Source organism: Globicephala melas, chromosome 6 (genome assembly GCF_963455315.2).
Source record: "Globicephala melas chromosome 6, mGloMel1.2, whole genome shotgun sequence".
Classification (NCBI taxonomy): Eukaryota; Metazoa; Chordata; class Mammalia; order Artiodactyla; family Delphinidae; genus Globicephala; species Globicephala melas.
Window position 1 is genome coordinate 33140056 of NC_083319.1, and position 19715 is coordinate 33159770.

The following is a 19715-nucleotide window of genomic DNA, read 5'->3' on the forward strand; positions in this document are numbered from 1 at the left end:
AACAGCCAGTGAAGGAGAACATTACAATACACTATGGTAATCGCTATATATAAAAATACTACCATGAATACCTCTCCCTTTTCTATGATCTTCATGGCTCCCTTAGAGTATATGAAATAAGAGCTAAACAGTGGGTCTAACAATGAAAACTTCTACTTTGGGGTTCCAACTTATTGCTCACATTACAAATGCTATCCTGGGCCATACACGTCTCATTATTATGATAATCATGTCTTTCATGACCTTGGTCTTTACACATACTATCTCTCTGCCTACTTGAAACCACCCTCTCATCTTTTAAGACCATATTCAAACAAGATCTTTTCCATGATGTGATCTAAACCTCTCCCCTACCCATAAGACAACTGGGTGACTCCTTTCAATTTTTTCCCATAGCCCTCTTTGCATACCTTTAGGTTAGCACAAATCAATCTATTTACACTTTGCCGTTAAGTGTCTCTCATTACATTAAGAAGGGCCAAGATTTAAAATTTGTTTTATTTTCCCATCTTTGAATCCTGTACTCCTAGGCAGTGATCAGCAAATTATTTGCAAGGGAGACCTTCAAGATGGCAGAGGAGTGAGACGTGGAGATCGCCTTCCTCCCCACAAATACATCAGAAATACATCTACATGTGGAACAACTCCTAGAGAACACCTACTGAATGCTGGCAGAAGACCTCAGACTTCCCAAAAGGCAAGAAACTCCCCACGTACCTGGGCAGGGCAAAAGAAAAAAGAAAAAACAGAGACAAAAGAATAGGGACAGGACCTGCACCTCTGGGAGGGAGCTGTGAAGGAGAAAAAGTTTCCATACACCAGGAAACCCCTTCACTGGCTAAGACAGGGTATGGTGGGAGGGAAGCTGTGGAGCCATGGAGGAGAGCACAGCAACAGGGATGCAGAGGGCAAAGCGGAGAGATTCCCACACAGAGGATCGATGCCAACCAGCACTCACCAGCCTGAGAGGCTTGTCTGCTCACACGCCGGGATGGGCGGGGGCTGGGAGCTGAGGCTCAGGCTTTGGAGGTCAGATCCCAGGGAGAGGACTGGGGTTGGCTGCGTGAACACAGCCTGAAGGGAGCTAGTGCGCCACAGCTAGCCGGGAGGGAGTCCGGGAAAAAGTCTGGAACTGCCTAAGAAGCAAGAGACCATTGTTTCAGGGTGCGAGCTGCGGCTATCAGCATGGACACCAGAGACAGACATGAAATGCTAAAGCTGCTGCTGCAGCCACCAAGAAACCTGTGTGCAAGCACAGGTCACTAACCACACCTCCCCTCCCAAGACCCTGTGCATCCTGCCACTGCCAGGGTCCTGTGATCCAGGGACAACTTCCTTGGGAGAATACACAGCACACTTCAGGCTGTTGCAACGTAACACTGGCCTCTGCCGCCGCAGGCTCAACCCGCATTCCGTACCCCTCTCTCCCCCTGGCCTGAGCCAGAGCCCCCTAATCAGCAGCTCCTTTAACCCCGTCCTGTCTGAGCGAAGAACAAATGCCCTCAGGTGACCTACATGCAGAGGCAGGGCCAAATCCAAAGCTGAACCCCAAGAGCTGTGCGAACAAATAAAAGAAAGGGAAATTTCTCCCAGCAGCCTCAGGAGCAGCGGATTAAATCTCCACAATCAACTTGATGTACCCTGCATCTGTGGAATACCTGAATAGACAATGAGTTATCCCAAAATTGAGGTAGTGGACTTTGGAAGCAATGATATATATATTTTTTTCCTTTTTCTCTTTTTCTGAGTGTGTGTGTGTATGCTGCTTTGTGTGATTTTGTCTGTATAGCTTTGCTTTTACCATTTGTCCCACGGTTCTGTCTGTTTTTGCTTTTTTCTTTTGTTTTGTTTTAAGTATAGTTTTTAGTGCTTGTTATCATTGGTGGATTTGTTTTTCAATTTGGCTGCTCTCTTCTTTTTTTTAAATTACTCTTTAATTTTTTTTATTTTTAATAATTATTTTTTACTTTAATAACTTTATTTTATTTTATTGTTTTCTTTCTTTTTTTCTCCCTTTTCGTCTGAGCTGCGTGGCTGACAGGGTCTTCATGCTCCGGCTGGGTGTCAGGCCTGTGCCTCTGAGGTGGGAAAGCCGAGTTCAGTACATTGGTCCACCAGAGACCTCCCAGCTCCATGTAATATCAAATGGCAAAAGCTCTCCCAGAGGTCTCCATCTCAATGCTAAGACCCAGCTCCACTCAACGACCAGCAAGCTACAGTGCTGGACACTCTATGCCAAACAACTAGCAAGAAAGGAACACAACCTCACCGATTAGCAGAGAGGCTGCCTAAAATCATAATAAGGCCACAGACACCCCAAAACACACCACCAGATGTGGACCTGCCCACCAGAAAGACAAGATCCAGCCTCATTCACCAGAACACGGGCACCGGTCCCCTCCACCAGGAAGCCTAAACAACCCACTGAACCAACCATACCTGCTGGGGGCAGACACCAAAAACAACGGGAACTATGAACCTGCAGCCTGCGAAAAGGAGACCCCAAACACCTTAAGTTAAGCAAAATGAGAAGACAGAAAAACACACAGCAGATGAAGGAGCAAGGTAAAAACCCACCAGACGTAACAAATGAAGAGGAAATAGGCAGTCTACCTGAAGAGGAATTCAGAATAATGATAGTAAAGGTCCAGAATCTTGGAAATAGAATGGAGAAAATACAAGAAACGTTTAACAAGGACCTAGAAGAACTAAAGAGCAAACAAACAGTGACGAACAACACACTAAATGAAATTAAAAATCTTTAGAAAGGATCAATAGCAGAATAACTGAGGTAGAAGAATGGATAAGTGACCTGGAAGATAAAATAGTGGAAATAACTACTGCAGAGCAGAATAAAGAGAAAACAATGAAAAGAATTGAGGATGGTCTCAGAGACCTCTGGGACAACATTAAACTCACCTACATTTGAATTAGGGGTCCCAGAAGACGAAGAGAAAAAAAAAAGGGACTGAGAAAATATTTGAAGAGATTATAGTTGAAAACTTCCCTAATATGGGAAAGGAAATAGTTAATCAAGGCCAGGAGCACAGAGAGTCCCATACAGGATAAATCCAAGGAGGAACATGCCAAGACACATATTAATCAAACTATCAAAAATTAAATACAAAGAAAACATATTAAAAGCAGCAAGGGAAAAACAACAAATAACACACAAGGGAACCCCCATAAGGTTAACAGCTCTTCTTTCAGCAGAAACTCTTCAAGCCAGAAGGGACTGGCAGGACATATTTAAAGTGACGAAGGAGAAAAACCTGCAACCAAGATTACTCTATCCAGCAAGGATCTCATTCAGATTTGATGGAGAAATTAAAACCTTTACAGACAAGCCAAAGCTGAGAGAGTTCAGAACCACCAAACCAGCTTTACAACAAATGCTAAAGGAACTTCTCTAGGCAAGAAACACAAGAGAAGGAAAAGACCTACAATAAGAAACCCAGGCTTCCCTGGTGGCGCAGTGGTTGAGAGTCTGCCTGCCGATGGAGGGGACATGGGTTCGTGCCCTGGTCCAGGAAGATCCCACATGCCGTGGAGCGGCTGGGCCCGTGAGCCATGGCCACTGAGCCTGCGTGTCTGGAGCCTGTGCTCTGCAACGGGAGAGGCCACAACAGTGAGAGGTCCATGTACCGCAAAAAAAAAAAAAAAAAAGAAAGAAACCCAAAACAAGAAAATGGGAATAGCAACAAACCTATGGATAACTACCTTAAATGTAAATGGATTAAATTCTCCCACCAAAAGACACAGACTGGCTGAATGGATATAAAAACAAGACCCGTATATATGCTGTCTACAAAAGACCCACATCAGACCTAGAGACACATACAGACTGAAAGTGAGGGGATGGAAAAAGATATTGCATGCAAATGGAAACCAAAAGAAAGATGGAGTAGCAATTCTCATATCAGACAAAATAGACTTTAAAATAAAGACTATTAGAAGAGACAAAGAAGCACACTACATAATGATCAAGGGATCGATCCAAGAAGAAGATATAACAATTGTAAATATTTATGCACCCAACATAGGAGCACCTCAATACATAAGGCAAATACTAACAGCCATAAAAGGGGAAATCGACAGTAACACATTCATAGTAAGGGACTTTAATACCCCACTTTCACCAATGGACAGATCATCCAAAATGAAAATAAATAAGGAAACACAAGCTTTAAATGATACATTAAACAAGATGGACTTAATTGATATTTATAGGACATTCCATCCAAAAACAACAGAATACACATTTTTCTCAAGTGCTCATGGAATGTTCTCCATGATAGATATCTTGGGTCACAAATCAAGCCTTTGTAAATTTAAGAAAACTGAAATTGTATCAAGTATCTTTTCTGACCGCAATGCTATGAGACTAGATATCAATTACAGGAAAAGATCTGTAAAAAATACACACACATGGAGGCTAAACAATACACTACTTAATAACGAAGTGATCACTGAAGAAATCAAAGAGGAAATCAAAAAATACCTAGAAATAAATGACAATGGAGACACGACGACCCAAAACCTATGGGATGCAGCAAAAGCAGTTCTAGGAGGGAAGTTTATAGCAATACAATCTTACCTTAAGAAACAGGAAACATCTCGAATAAACAACCTAACCTTGCACCTAAAGCAATTAGAGAAAGAAGAACAAAAAAACCCCAAAGTTAGCAGAAGGAAAGAAACCATAAAGATCAGATCAGAAATAAATGAAAAAGAAATGAAGGAAACGATAGCAAAGATCAATAAAAGCTGGTTCTTTGAGAAGATAAAAAAAATTGATAAACCATTAACCAGACTCATCAAGAAAAGAAGGGAGAAGACTCAAATCAATAGAATTAGAAATGAAAAAAGAGAAGTAACAACTGACACTGAAGAAATACACAAGATCATGAGAGATTACTACAAGCAACTCTATGCCAATAAAATGGACAACCTGGTAGAAATGGACAAATTCTTAGAAATGCACAACCTGCCAAGACTGAATCAGGAAGAAATAGAAAATATGAACAGACCAATCTCAAGCACTGAAATTGAAACTGCGATTAAAAATCTTCCAAAAAACAAAAGCCCAGGACCAGATGGCTTCACAGGCAAATTCTATCAAACATTTAGAGAAGAGCAAACACCTATCTTTCTCAAACTCTTCCAAAATATAGCAGAGGAACACTCTCAAACTCATTCTATGAGGCCATAATCACCCTGATACCAAAACCAGACAAGGATGTCACAAAGAAAGAAAACTACAGGCCAATATCACTGATGAACATAGATGCAAAAATCCTCAACAAAATACTAGCAAACAGAATCCAACAGCACATTAAAAGGATCATACACCATGATCAAGTGGGGTTTATCCCAGGAATGCAAGGATTCTTCAATATACGCAAATGAATCAACGTGATACACCATATTAACAAATTGAAGGAGAAAAACCATATGATCACCTCAATAGTTGCAGAGAAAGCTTTCGACAAAATTCAACACCCATTTATGATAAAAACCCTGCAGAAGGTAGGCATAGAGGGAACTTTCCTCAACATAATAAAGGCCATATAAGACAAACCCACAGCCAACATCGTCCTCAATGGGGAAAAACTGAAAGCATTTCCATTAAGATCAGAAGCAAGACAAGGTTGCCCACTCTCACCACTCTTATTCAACATAGTTTTGGAAGTTTTAGCCACAGCAATCAGAGAAGAAAAGGAAATAAAAGGAATCCAAATCGGAAAAGAAGAAGTAAAGCTGTCACTCTTTGCAGATGACATGATACTATACATAGAGAATCCTAAAGATGCTACCAGAAAAGTACTAGAGCTAATCAAGGAATTTGGTAAAGTAGCAGGATACAAAATTAATGCACAGCAATCTCTGGCATTCCTATACACTAATGATGAAAAATCTGAAAGTGAAATCAAGAAAGCACTCCCATTTAACACTGCAACAAAAAGAATAAAATATCTAGGAATAAACCTACCTAAGGAGACAAAAGACCTGTATGCAGAAAATGATAAGACACTGATGAAAGAAATTAAAGATGATACAAATAGATGGAGAGATATACCATGTTCTTGGATTGGAAGAATCAACATTGTGAAAATGACTCTACTACCCAAAGCGATCTACAGATTCAATACAATCCCTGTCAAACTACCACTGGCATTTTTCACAGAACTAGAACAAAAAATTTCACAATTTGTATGGAAACACAAAAGACCCCAAATAGCCAAAGTAATCTTGAGAACGAAAAACAGAGCTGGAGGAATCAGGCTCCCTGACTTCAGACTATACTACAAAGCTACAGTAATCAAGACAGTATGGTACTGGCACAAAAACAGAAATATAGATCAATGGAACAGGATAGAAAGCCCAGAGATAAACCCACGCACATATGGTCACCTTATCTTTGATAAAGGAGGCAGGAATGTACAGTGGAGAAAGGACAGCCTCTTCAATAAGTGGTGCTGGGAAAGCTGGACAGGTACATATAAAAATATGAGATTAGAACACTCCCCAACACCATACACAAAAATAAACTCAAAATGGATTAAAGATCTAAATATAAGGCCAGAAACTATCAAACTCTTAGAGGAAAACATAGGCAGAACACTCTACGACATAAATCACAGCAAGATCCTTTATGACCCACCTCCTAGAGAAATGGAAATAAAAACAAAAATGAACAAATGGGACCTAATGAAACTTAAAAACTTTTGCACAGCAAAGGAAACCATAAACAGGACCAAACGACAACCCTCAGAATGGGAGAAAATATTTGCAAATGAAGCAACTGACAAAGCATTAATCTCCAAAATTTACAAGCAGCTCTTGCAGCTCAATAACGAAAAAACAAAACAACCCAATCCAAAAATGTACAGAAGAACTAAATAGATATTTCTCCAAAGAAGATATACAGACTGCCAACAAACACATGAAAGAATGCTCAACATCATTAATTATTAGAGAAATGCAAATCAAAACTACAATGAGATATCATCTCACAGTGGTGAATGGCCATCACCAAAAAATCTAGAAACAGTAAATGCTGGAGAGGGTGTGGAGAAAAGGGAACCCTCTTGCACTGCTGGTGGGAATGTGAATTTTTACAGCCACTGTGGAGAACAGTATGGAGGTTCCTTAAAAAACTACAAATACAACTACCATATGACCCAACAATCCCACTACTGGGCATATACCCTGAGAAAACCATAATTCAAAAAGAGTCATGTACCAAAATGTTCATTGCAGCTCTATTTACAATAGCCAGATGGAAACAACTTAAGTGTCCATCATTGGATGAATGGATAAAAAAGATGTGGCACATATATACAATGGAATATTACTCAGGCATAAAAAGAAACGAAATTGAGTTATTTGTAGTGAGATGGATGGACCTAGAGTCTGTTGTACAGAGTGAAGTAAGTCAGAAAGAGAAAGACAAATACCGTATGCTAACACATATATATGGAATCTAAGAAAAAAAAATGTCATGAAGAACCTAGGGGTAAGATGGGAATAAAGTCACAGACCTACTAGAGAATGGACTTGAGGATATGGGGTAGGGGAAGGGTAAGCTGTGAGAAAGTGAGAGTGGCATGGACATATATACACTACGAGACATAAAACAGATAGCTTGTGGGAAGCAGACGCATAGCACAGAGAGATCAGCTCGGTGCTTTGTGACCACCTGGATGGGTGGGATAGGGAGAATGGGAGAGAGGGAGACGCAAGAGGGAGGAGCTATCTGAACATATGTATATGTATAACTGATTCACTTTGTTATAAAGCAGAAACTAACACACGATTGTAAAGCGATTATACTCCAATAAAGATGTAAAAAATACATATATCTTTTCACAATTGAAAAAAAAAAAGCAGCAAGGGAAAAACAAAAACATACATGGGAATACCCATAAGGTTAACAGCTGATCTTTCAGCAGAAACTATGCAAGCCAGAAGGGAGTGGCAGGACATATTTAAAGTGATGAAAGGGAAAAACCTACAAACAAGATTACTCTACCATCAAGGATCTCATTCGGATTTGACAGAGAAATTAAAACCTTTGCAGACAAGCAAAAGCTAAGAGAATTCAGCACCACCAAACCAGCTATACAACAAATGCTAAAGAAACTTCTGTAGGCAGGAAACACAGGAGAAGGAAAAGACCTACTATAACATACCCAAAACAATTAAGAAAATGGTAATAGCAACATACCTATGGATAACTACCTTAAATGTAAATGGATTAAATGCTCCAAGCAAAAGACACAGACTGGCTGAATGGATACAAAAAGAAGACGTGTATTTATGCTGTCTACAAGAGACCACTTCAGACCTAGGGACACATACAGACTGAAAGTGAGGGGAGGGAAAGATATTGCATGCAAATGGAAATCAAAAGAAAGCTGCAGTAGCAATTCTCATATCAGACAAAATAGACTTTAAAACAAAAACTATTACAAGAGACAAAGAAATACACTACATAATGATCAAGGGATCAATCCAAGAAGAAGATATAACAATTGTAAATATTTATGCACCCAACATAGGAGCACCTCATATGTAAGGCGAATGCTAACAGCCATAAAAAGGGAAATCGACAGTAACACAATAATAATAGGGGACTTTATCACCCCACTTTCAACAATAGACAGATCATCCAAAATGAAAATAAATAAGGAAACACAAGCTTTAAATGATACATTAAACAAGATGGACTTAATTGATATTTATACGACATTCCATCCAAAAATAACAGAATACACTTTCTTCTCAAGTGCTCATGGAATATTCTCCAGGATAGATCATATCCTGGGTCACAAATCAAGCCTTGGTAAATTTAGGAAAACTGAAATCATATCAGGTATCTTTTCCGACCACAACCCTATGAGACTAGGTATCAATTACAGGAAGAAATCTGTAAAAAATACAAACACATGGAAGCTAAACAATACAGTACTAAATAACCAAGAGATCACTGACGAAATCAAAGAGGAAATCAAAAAATACCTAGAAACAAATGACAATGAGAACACAATGACCCAAAACTTATGGGATGCAGCAAAAGCAGTTCTATGAGGGAAGTTTAGAGCAATACATCCCCACCTCAAGAAACAAGGAACATCTCAAATAAACAACCTAACCTTACATCTAAAGCAATGAGAGAAAAAAGAACAAAAAACACCCCAAAGTTAGCAGAAGGAAAGAAATCATAAAGATCTGATCAGAAATAAATGAAAAAGAAATGAAAGAAACGATAACAAAGATCAATAAAACTAAAAGCTGGTTCTTTGAGAAGATACACAAAATTGATAAACCATTAGCCAGAATCATCAAGAAAAAAAGAGAGAAGACTCAAATCAATAGAATTAGAAAGATTAGAGAGATTACTACAAGCAACTATAGACCAAAAAAATGGACAACCTGGAAGAAATGGACAAATTCTTAGAAAAGCACAACGTTCCGAGACTGAACCAGGAAGGAATAGAAAATATAAACAGACCAATCACAAGCAACGAAATTGAGACTGTGATTAAAAATCTTCAACAAACAAAAGCCCAGGACCAGATGGCTTCACAGGCGAATTCTATCAAACATTTAGTGAAGAGCTAACACCTATCCTTCTCAAACTCTTCCAAAATACAGCAGCAGGAGGAACACTCCCAAACTCATTCTACAAGGCCACCATCACCCTGATAAAAAAATGAGACAAAGATGTCACAAAGAAAGAAAACTACAGGCCAATATCACTGATGAAAATAGATGGAAAAATCCTCAACAAAATACTAGCAAACAGAATCCAAAAGCACATTAAAAGGATCATACACCATGATCAAGTGGGGTTTATCCCAGGAATGCAAGGATTCTTCAATATATGCAAATCCATCAATGTGATACACCACATTAAGAAACTGAAGGATAAAAACCATATGATCGTCTCAGTAGATGCAGAAAACGCTTTTGACAAAATTCAACAGCAATTTATGATAAAAACACTCTAGAAAGTAGGCATAGAGGGAACTTGCCTCAACACAATAAAGGCCATATATGACAAACCCACAGCCAACATCGTTCTCAACAGTGAAACCATTTCCACTAAGATCAGGCACAAGACACGGTTGTCCACCCTCAACACTATTATTCAACATAGTTTTGGAAGTTTTAGCCACAGCAATAAGAGAATAAAAAGAAATAAAAGAAATCCAGAACAGAAAAACAGAAATAAAGCTGTCACTGTTTACACTGTTTACTAATCCTAAAGGGGCTACCAAAAAACTACTAGAGCTAATCAATGAATTTGGTAAAGTAACAGGATACAAAATTAATGCACAGAAATCTCTTGCATTCCTATACTCTAATGATGAAAATTCTAAAAGAGAAATTAAGGAAATACTCCCATTTACCATTGCAACAAAAAGAATAAAATACCTAGGAATAAACCTATCTAAAGAGACAAAAGACCTGTATGCAGAAAACTATGAGACACTGATGAAAGAAATTAAAGATGATAACAAACAGATGGAGATATACCATGTTCTTGCATTGGAAGAATCAACATTGTGAAAATGACTCTACTACCCAAAGCAATCTACAGATTCAATGCAATCCCTATCAAACTACCAATGGCATTTTTCACAGAACTAGAACAAAAAATTCCACAATTTGTATGGAAACACAAAAGACCCCGAATAGCCAAAGCAATCCGGAGAAGGAAAAACGGAGCTGGAGGAATCAGGCTCCTGGACTTCAGACTATACTACAAAGCTACAGTAACCTAGACAGTATGGTCCTGGCACAAAAACAGAAATACAGACCAATGGAACAGGATGGAAAACCCAGAGGTAAACCCACACACATATGGTCACCTTATTTTTGATAAAGGAGGCAAGAATATAAAATGGAGATAAGACAGCCTCTTCAATATGTGGTGCTGGGAAAACTGGACAGCTATATGTAAAAGAATGAAATTAGAACACTACCTAACACCACACACAAAAATAAACTCAAAATGGATTAAAGACCTAAATGTAAGGCCAGACACTATCAAACTCTTAGAGGAAAACACAGGAAGAACACTCTATGACATAAATCACAGCAAGATCCTTTTTGACCCACCTCCTAGAGAAATTGAATAGAAACAGAAATAAACAAATGGGACCTAATGAAACTTAAAAGCTTTTGCACAGCTAAGGAACCATAAACAAGACAAAAAGACAACCCTCAGAATGGAAGAAAATATTTGCAAATGAAGCAACTGACAAAGGATTAATCTCCAAAATTTACAAGCAGTTCATGCAACTCAGTATCAAAAAAACAAACAACCCAATCCAAAAATGGGCAGAAGACCTAAATAGACATTTCTCCAAAGAAGATATACAGATAGCCAACAAACACATGAAAGGATGCTCAACATCACTAATCATCAGAGAAATGCAAATCAAAACTACAATGAGGTATCACCTCACACCAGTCAGAATGGCCATTATCAAAAAATCTACAAACAGTGAATGCTGGAGAGGGTGTGGACAAAAGGGAACCCTCTTGCACTGTTTGTGGGAATGTAAATTGATACAGCCACCATGGAGAACAGTATGGAGGTTCCTTAGAAAACTGAAAATAAAACTACCATATGACCCAGCAATCCCACTACTGGGCATATACCCTGAGAAAACCATAATTCAAAAGGAGTCATGTACCACAATGTTCATTGCAGTTCTATTTGCAATAGTCAGGGCATGGAAGTAACATAAGTGTCCATCAACAGATGAATGGATAAAGACGATGTGGCACATATATACAATGGAGTATTACTCAGCCATAAAAAGAAACGAAATGGAGTTATTTGTAGTGAGGTGGATGGACCTAGAGACTGTCATACAGAGTGAAATAAGTCAGAAAGAGAAAAACAAATACCGTATGCTAACACATACATATGGAATCTAAAAAGAAAAAAAAATGGCTCTGGTGAACCTAGGGGCAGGACAGGAATAAAGACGCAGACGTAGAGAATGGACTTGAGGACACAGGGAGTGGGAAGGGTAAGCTGGGACAAAGTGAGAGTGGCATGGACATATATACACTACCAAATGTAAAACAGCTAGCTAATGGGAAGCAGCCGCATAGCACAGGGAGATCAGCTTGGTGCTTTGTGACCACCTAGAGGGGTGGGATAGGGAGGGTGGGAGGGAGACCCAAGAGCGAGGGGATATGGGGATATATGTATATGTATAACTGATTCACTTTGTTATACAGCAGAAACTAACACAGCATTGTAAATCAATTTTACTCCAATAAAGATGTTAAAAAAATAAAGTAAGGGGCTTCCCTGGTGGCTCAGTGGTTGAGAGTCCACCTGCTGATGCAGGGGACACGGGTTCGTGCCCCGGTCCAGGAAGGTCCCACATGCCGCAGAGTGGCTGGGCCCGTGAGCCATGGCCACTGGGCCTGCGCGTCCGGAGCCTGTGCTCCACAACGGGAGAGGCCACAGCAGTGAGAGGCCCTGCGTACAGCAAAAAACAAAACAAAACAAAAACAAACAAACAAAAATAAATAAAGTAAAAAGATAAAATAAAAAACATTTCTTTAAAAGAAATAAAAATATTTGCCAGGGACTTCCCTGGTGGTCCAGTGGTTAAGACTGGGTGCCTGCACTGCAGTGGGGATGCAAGTTCCATCCCTGGTCAGGGAACTAAGATCCCACATGTTGTGCAGCGCGGCCAAAAAGAAAAAAAGAAAAAATTTTTTTTTTTTTGCCAAAGCAGTGTTTCCCAAACAGGAGGTCACAAATATGTTGGGAGAAGAAGGGGAGTCTAAAATTGTGTACAAAGAAATTGTTTTTTTAATTTATTTATTTTATTTATTTAATTTTGGCTGCGTTGGGTCTTCATTGCTGTCAGTTCTCTCTAGTTGTGGTGAGCGGGGGCTACTCTTCATTGCGGTGTGTGGGCTTCTCATTGCAGTGGCTTCTCTTGTTCTGGAGCACGGGCTCTAGAGCGCAGGCTAAGTAGTTGCAGGGCGCGGGCTCAGTAGTTGTGGCACACGGGCTTAGTTGCTCTGCGGCATGTGGGATCTTCCCGGACCAGGGCTTGAACCCATGTCCCTTGCATTGGCAGGCGGATTCTTAACCACTGTGCCACCAGGGAAGCCCCCAAAATTTTTTTTAATATTTTTATTTAAAAGATAATCTAAGATGAATGATAAACATTCTGGATCATGAGTAACTGCTATCTAAACAAGTACTGTCAGTAGGCTTTCACTGCTGCTTCTTCAGCTAGGTTAAGATCTCCTTCAAATGTCCTCATGGCACATTCTACGAGCAAGCGTTTCATAGTAATTGTAATTGAAAGAGTGAAAAGTACAGGGAACTTGAATCATCAAAGCATATGGTGATATAGGCATGGTATATTCATGGTATTTTCAAAAGCCAATACCAAATACACGCTACAAGTATTACATGGGTCCCACCTCTGTAGTACAATCTGCAAAAGTTCATTAGCAGTAAATGTGGTTGTAAGTATGCAATGACATTTTTCCATTCTCACTTCCAGCATTAATTGTGTTAGAGAGCCATTTAACAAAGATTTCAATAATGTCATAATGTTAACCTCATCAGCAAGTGAACGTAACAGTTGACATCTCATTAAAATTGGTATTTGAGGAATGTGTGCGGGCAAGTGTTTGGTTAGGTATGAGGTCTGATAAACCTGAACTTACAAAGCCTTGCAGAAATTAATACCACCTTGCACAACATTACATCTGAGAATCAGCACTTGCTGCTTTCAGTATCACTGAAGTTAAAATATAGAAACAGATTTAAAATGAAATCAAACCCAAGGCTATTTTTTTCTACTGTGAAACCTAAATATCATCCGTCACACTGAATAACTGTATTAATTTGAATTTTTTGGCTTTGTATAATTGTCTTTATATTTAATTTGCAGACTTGGTTTATAGTTGTCGATGAGCCAAAAACAAAGATTTTATATCTACTTTCATGTCTATACAACTACTATGAAAAATACATTTGTATTTTTCTTTTAAAAGGGGTCATTACATTATGGCAAGTTTGAGAAAGTCAGTGCTAAAAAAGGGCTTCTCTTAACAAGAGTCTTTCAATAAGAACAGGTCTCTAGATAAATAAAAACATCATATAACACAGTGCTTAACCAGGTACGGGTTTATTTCTTGAGGGAATTTAAAAATTCTATTGCAGTACTCTAAATCAGTCTTAATTAAATATAAAGTTGCTGTTAAATGTGTATGATATAGTAATGTAGTTTAGGGAAAAAAAACAGAAATTTAAAAATTCCCATGAATTCATGAGCTTTAATTCCCATTATTTAAAAATCCAAATTTATTTCATTAATAGATCTGATCCCTAGCTACCTCCCTTTTATTAAACTAGGTTATTGTTTTGTTTTGTTTTTTTAATTTTTAAATCCATGTACAGGGCAAAATTTCTATCTAAAAAAAAAAGTATACAAGATGTCTTATTCCCACCCCAGAGCCCAAGTTTCCCCTCCTCCACAGCACCCTTTTAACACCAGCCCATCAACTGGGCTCTTTCATTTCATTCTGCAGTTTTTCATTGAGCATCTCTATATGCCAGGTGCTATGTAGGCTGTGGGGTGTAAGGTATCTGGAGTTAAGGAGTTCACTAGGGTGAATGAGTAAGGCATTAAACAGATCATTCAAATCCAGAGTCCTGAGCAGGCTGATCAAAGTGCTTCAAATATGCTGAGGTATAAGAAAGATCAAGAAAAGCTTTGCAGGATATTCAAGTCAGAACTGGAGAATATGTAAATTTGCCAGATAGATGAAGGTAGGGAAGTTGTTTTGACAGGGTTTTCTTCCTCAGCGGCAAGATTTCATCCTCGTGACTAGTATCTCAAGTGTTAATAAGATCATCAAATTTAAATAACTATTCAATATGCTAACCACAATGGCTTTTCATCAGCAAAATGAATATAATACCTTCCTGACCTATTTCATCATCTCATTGAGATTATCAAATGAGATACATTAACATATTCTGAAACTAATATAAATTATGTGAACATACAGAATTATCACATACAATACATAGCATTGTTCCAAACATGATTTTTATCTGTAGGCCACCAAAGAAACACCTATTCCCAAATGTAGTGCCTAAATTCCACTGTGGAATCCTGGACTGACAGAACCACACAAAACCTTGAAAGTTATCTAGTTCTAATGCAGTTCTACCATTTTATTAATGAAGAAACCAAAACTTAGGAGTACAAAATGACTTATAACAATATTCTACCCAGCCTAAGGTGGATGTGAGTAAATTATCATCATGAACCTGAATAAGTATATGTGGTTCTTTTCTATACTGGTATCCATATGTGAAGTAACTCAAAACTTTTCAATAGTACAGCTTCCTGTTGACTTTTCTGCTTGATTGCAAAGGTAAGAACTAAACTCCCTGTTTAGTGCCTTTCTCCTACCTTAGCCACCTTTTGCTTCTGTGCCCCAATCTCGACTAGTAGCCACAGCTTCCTCAATTCTAAGATGCACATTTTCCCACACTTTAACATTTTGGAAATCTGCACTCGTGTCACAATCAAGGTCGAACAAAACACAAAACTCTAGCCTCTAGACAGAAAGGTAAGACATGATGTACTTGTTACAACCTATGCATGTGCGAACTTGCCTATGCATGGAAGGTATTACTCAGTTAATTATCACTTTAACTATTTGCACTGGTAGCTCTCCTGCAACTAAAATTTAACTTAAGCTTGATCCCTATTAAAATGTATTCACAAAGATTTCTCTGTGATTCAGCACTGCAATGAAAAGTTACTGTGTTCACAGAAAACTGTCAGTCCCAGGCCAGGAATACAATTATTAGCAGTAGAAATTTCCAAATACTGCAGAATAGATCATAGAATTATTGAGTTTGAAGATGTTGGTGTGACGTGAAGGACTGTCAGAAACCAAACATCTAGCTGTCAAGGGAAGTGGGAAGAGTAAAAAGAGCAGAACCCCTGGGGTTATCATTTTCACTATACTCTAGTATCAGAGGGATAAATTCCAAGTTGAGATTCTGGCTCTTGGTCCCATCTATAAAGGAAATTTCCATGATTCCTTCATTTCAGTGTATCCAGCAGTCACATATCAAGGCATTATTACTTCTACCTAATAATACCAGGGCTACCAAGGGTTGATTCACGAGCCCTTATATCTGACAGTGGAGAGGTAGACAGCCTGTGAATACTATATGGAACAGGCATTTCTATGAGCCTTGTTGATGAAATAAAAATTAGTACCAGAAACTTTGTCTTCCCAGGCCTAGAGTGTCTATACAACTTACCCTTCTTTTTAGGCATACCCTTAAATACTCTCTCCTTTTTCAACCCTTGTTATTTGGTCTCTCTATCCTTCTATCACCCATCTTCCCCCATCAAGAACTAGACTGAAACATCTCACTGAAATTCACTCGTGATGCCCTTTTGATTGAATTCATCCTTTTCTAAATATTTAGGACATGAGACACACTAACAACCTTCTGTCTCAGTCACATGACACTGCGCCCACCAGCACACTCAGCCCTTTGCTGCAGCTCACATCTGTCTCTAAACTCCCCGTTCCTTGCACTTGTGCTCCAAACTCCTTTTCTAACTGCCTTCCAGGGCGTACTTTGTCTTACCTGTTAGTGCAGAGTCAACACATTCAAAACCAAATACAGCACTATTCCTCCAAGAGTAGTATCTGTGATAAAAAAGGCCCCTGGAAGGATTCAGAGGTTTTTTCTTGCTAAGACATAAGACAGATCAGCAGCTAAAAAGGAACAGGAGGATGAAGACTGCTCTCACCAGACACTGGATTCCAATCTTTTCACCACTCTGACTTTGCTGGTAACGACACTTCTTTCCCTTACCCTGTCTATTACAGCACAGTTATTCTTTACAGCACAGTCAGTATTTCCAAATATAACAAATACACACCAACAGACAGGTAAAGGAACTAACACGCACAATGCCTTTCATTCAGTCCGCTTAGCTAGCTTAAAAGCAGAAGATCACGCCATTGCTGGCAAAGGCAAAGGCAAAAGTTCAAAGTTAAATCCTTTCCAGTACTAATGTCAATTTACCATCTAGTCTACTGGTCTACTCAAGCTTCTCTGAGTAAACCACCTTTCTCTCTTCTCTCCACTCCCATCTCAAGGAGGCCTATCCTCTCCTCTTCTCCCTCTTCCAAGTCTAGGGAACCACATAGGTTCTCTTCCTCTTTTTAAAATATGCTGCATATCTCTATAAACAAGGCCAAAACCCTGCTGCTAAGGGCTTTGTTCCTCAAAGGATTCAGTGGTTCTTCTTAACTCCACACCCTCTGGGTCGCTCTGCAGCAGTAATGTCAACGCAAGCTTATCAACATAACAGCACCATACATTGTGAAAGTAAGTTCTCCTTTAGTCTGGATAACATTTCACTCCAAAATGTTGGGCTTCAAAACAAAAACCTGACTTATCCAAACATTTCTTCAGATAAATTCCATTTACTTCTGTCACCTTTAAAGCACTTAAGAAGAATCATTTATATAATTCAACAAATGAATGAGGGCACTCTGAAATTCTCAATCACTTGATTTTCACAATACCTCCATTTTCTAGTCTCCAAAGCTCCACAGAATTAGCTGATATAATGTTAACTGTTATCAGAGAAAAGCACACTACGAAAAGGCTGCCTAAATGGCAAGATGAGATTTAATAGGGGCAATTACTACAAAGGCCTTCACTTAAGTTCAAAATAAACTGCACAAGTGCAGGATAATTGCTTAGTAGATTTGGGGAATCTGTTTAAGAACAGATTTAAAAAGAGTCAACAACATTTACTGTTAACTGTAGCCATGGTGATGGGGGAGACAGAGGGAGAACTGGGCACAAAATCCCACAAATGTCCAATATAACAACTAATCAGTAAGTGTTACTTGAATATCAATCTGCCATGTAAATGAGTCAGAGAATCAAAGAATTAATTCAGCAAAGTTTGATCTGAAAGATACCATCGCTGTGAAGACAATCTCATTTTATAGATGTAGCAACTGAGTCAATTTATCTTACTCCAATACTAAATCAAATCATGAGGTCAGGATGTGGTAAATTTTGTTTCATAAAGAATCATTTCCTAACTACAGCTCCTCCCTACAATGGAATTGGCTGCTCAGAAGGTTATGACTTCCCTGTCATTAGAGATATTTAAGCAGAGGCTTAATGACCAATAGCCAGAGTTCGTGAAGTAGGGATCTTCTGTGATAAATGAAAAGTTAGTCCAAAACTCAACAATCCTTTAAATAGTAAGATTCTATTATTTTACAAGTTACATCAAATGTTAAATATCCATGTTTTCATTTTTTGACCTAGTTCAACTTAACATCTTCAAGGTGCAATAACTACAGCAGTGCACCTCATTTTATAATCGTTTATTCTTTTTCCTCCATTAAACTATGAACTGCTTCAGGTCAGGAACTAGTTTAATGCTTTAAGCATCTCTGCATCCCTAGATCCTGGCACACAGGAGAGATCTAGTATGTGTTTCTTAAAAAAACATCCAAGGAATATCTCTTTAGTATGTGGCTGGTTGCTACTAGCAGGGTCCTCAATAAAATGGCCAAGCAAGCAAATTTTCTCTTTTATCCCTTACTACCTTCATTTTTGAAATCCTTTCCCCAATTCTCAGTGCTCTCCTTTCAACTGTCCAAAATTCCCATGTAGGTACCTCTCAAGCCCATTTGATGTAAAATATCCTATTGCCCAGAATAACTTCTCTCATCATATAAATGGAGGACAACCCAACACTTTCAAAATTACAAATGAACATACCCTCTGACCCAGAAGGAAAATAACTTATAGATAAATTTGTACATGTGTAAAGTGGCTTATATATACTTACATAATAGGTTATTAATTTCCTAATCAGTTATACTAGACTGTAATCTTTCCTATGCATCTATCAATAGAACTGGTAAAATAATGGTACCACTATGAAATGGAAGATCATATAGCCACAAACACACACAAAAATACGATGTTTTCTATGTACTACATTGTAGACTTACCTGAAGACATATTAAGTGAAAATCCACATAGTGCACAACACTGTATTTGTTTTTTAATATAAATTTTATTTTTTTTAATTGGAGTATAATTTTTTACAATGTTGTGTTAGTTTCTGCTGTACAGTGAAGTGAATCAGCTATATGTATACATTAATTCCCTCCCTCTTGGATCTCCCTCCCACACAACCCCATCCCACCCATCTAGGTCATCACAGAGATAGTAACATTTGTGCTAGAAAAAGGAAGGAAGGAAGAAGGAATGGAGGGAGGGAGGAAAATGCATACATATATTGGCTTGCAAATATTACAAAATATCTCCCTGGAAGGATATAAAAGAAACAGGTAACACTGACTTCCAAGGAAGGGAACTGGGTACCCAGAAGATAGGAGTGGAAGGAGACTTTTCACTATAAATCCATTTGCACATTTTGAATTTTTAAAAATGTGACTGTATTATATCTCTTCAAAGTTATAAAAAATGTTTAATATGCCCCTCTGTGCTCCATCCCTCTTCCCTATCTTGTCTTCAAAACTCCAACTCAGGATATTTAACCCTAAGGATTGTCAATTTCAAACTGTTCTTTCTGGAAAATAATTTGCAAAGATATAGTAAGAGC

General features: G+C 38.5%; 1 protein-coding gene across 4 annotated transcripts in view; it reads right to left on the reverse strand.

Annotated features, from left to right (window-relative positions):
• The window catches only part of TGFBR1 (transforming growth factor beta receptor 1), a 93970-nt gene that overhangs the window by 35260 nt on the left and 38995 nt on the right, over nucleotides 1-19715 (reverse strand). The window contains exon 1 of one of the 4 annotated variants that reach the window (XM_060300701.2): nucleotides 959-1043. The exons of the other annotated variants lie outside the window; for them this stretch is intronic. The gene's annotated coding sequence lies outside the window, so the exon portion shown is untranslated. Of the gene's footprint in view, nucleotides 1-958; nucleotides 1044-19715 lie in introns of those variants that run through there. 4 annotated transcript variants of the gene reach the window in all.